This window comes from Triticum dicoccoides, chromosome 3B (assembly GCF_002162155.2).
Source record: "Triticum dicoccoides isolate Atlit2015 ecotype Zavitan chromosome 3B, WEW_v2.0, whole genome shotgun sequence".
Classification (NCBI taxonomy): domain Eukaryota; kingdom Viridiplantae; phylum Streptophyta; class Magnoliopsida; order Poales; family Poaceae; genus Triticum; species Triticum dicoccoides.
Window position 1 is genome coordinate 64,142,828 of NC_041385.1, and position 1,984 is coordinate 64,144,811.

The following is a 1,984-nucleotide window of genomic DNA, read 5'->3' on the forward strand; positions in this document are numbered from 1 at the left end:
TGTCTCGCTGATGGTAATCTATGGTCAACGTCTTGCGGGAGTGAGGTGCGGTGGAGACGAGGCGACCCAACAACGTGGACGCCTGTTTCGGGCCGTGATCTAGTAGCGGAAAGGAAGACATAGTCTCAGGTGATTATTATTTTTTGGATCACGTAAAAAAAGAAGTGATTTTTTTGGACCCAGGTTTTTTTTGTTGCTACATATTCTTACCCTATAGCAGAACAGAAAGTGAGTTTTCCTCTGGGCATAGTTCTTTTTTTTCTTTTCTTTCAATTTTATTTCTTCTTGTCCTTTTCCATTTCCTTCTTCTTTTCCTATGTTCTTTTCTTGGGCTTTTTTTATTTAAAAAAAATACATATATACTTTTGAAAATATATAAACATTCTTTTTAGTTATGCAAAATCATCTTAAAATTTACATGGATTTTTTTTTGAAACGTCATGATCATCTCTTCTAAATGCATGAACATTTTGTGTTTCATGAATATTTTTCAAAATAGAGATTATTTTGTCTCAACATATGTGAACGTTTTACAAATACATAACTCCGCATATTTTGCTTAATATTTTATATTTGCTTTTTGTTATTGTTTTTATCTTTATCACTCTTTCTTTTGTTTCCTTTTCGGGTTTTTTTTGCATATTTTCATGAATTTTTCACAATTTAAAATGTTCAAAAATTATTAAAAATAATATATTTTGACGTATATTTGCATTTTATAATTTTTCATAAATTTCATTAAGTAATAAAATGTAAACTAAATTTGAAAATGTACAAAACTTCACAAAAATGTTCCTGAATTTGAGAGATTATTAAATGTACATGTTTAAAAAAAGTTCAATTATTAGGGGAGTTTGTGTTTGCTCTTTTAATAATAGTATAGATATAGATATAGAAGTATAGATATATGATCGCCTGTAATTCAACACCGAAAATGCACTAGCTCATCGGTCGTCATGCGTGAGCCGCGTATGTCCCGGCTCGAGTTTGAATCCCAGCTGGCGAGCCCGCACGCGATAATTTTTTTTCTAGCAGGTCCCTTTTTCGCAACTAACGGATATATGCGCGATTAAATAAAAAGTGTGGGTGTTTTTTGCAAAAGAACATGCCACATCACCCCAACAGGCGGGATCAGATACAGCATCAATTCATTGTTATAAACGGCTTAGACCAATATGTAATAGAATGCCCCCGAATAGTGGTACCGATCCGTCACACCTGCCCCAAATGTGGTACACTAGTAGAAAAGGGGGCAATGGTCCAGGCAGGGCCAGCCCATTAGTCCCGGTTCAGTCCAGAACCGGGACCAATGGGGGCACTGGACCCGGTTCGTGAGCCCCGGTGGGCGGCCGGGCCACGTGGGTCATTGGTCCCGGTTCGTCTGGACCTTTTGGTCCCGGTTGGTGGGGCGAACCGGGATCAATGGTCCTCGCTCCTGGCCCACCACTATTGGTCCCGGTTGATGGCTTGAACCGGGATCGAAGGCTGCCCTTTAGTCCCGGTTCGGGCCACCAACCGGGACTAAAGGGTTGGTCCTCGTTGCGGCCACAGTTTAGTCCCACCTCGCCAACCGAAGGGGGTTCACACCGGTTTATAAGCCCCTCCCTCTCTGCCGTGTTGAGCTCCTCTCAAAATGAAAATAGATGCCCTTATACAGGGAATTTGACCTAAATTCATACTAAATTTCTCTGAAGTTAGTAGAAATTTATTATGAATTTAGGTCGAATTTTCTCTATAAGCGCATCTATGCTCATTTTTTTAGTAAAGTTAATCACAACTATTTTTTCTTCTATTTATTTCTGAGTACTTTTTTATATAGTTTTTTTCTTTTCTGCTTTATTTATTTATTTCTTTTTATTTCTGAATTTTAATAAGTCATTAAAAATAAGCACCTATGCTCATATTTTTAGTAAAGTTAATCACAACTATTTTTCTTCTATTTATTTCTGAGTACTTTTTTATATAGTTTTTTCTTTTCTGCTTT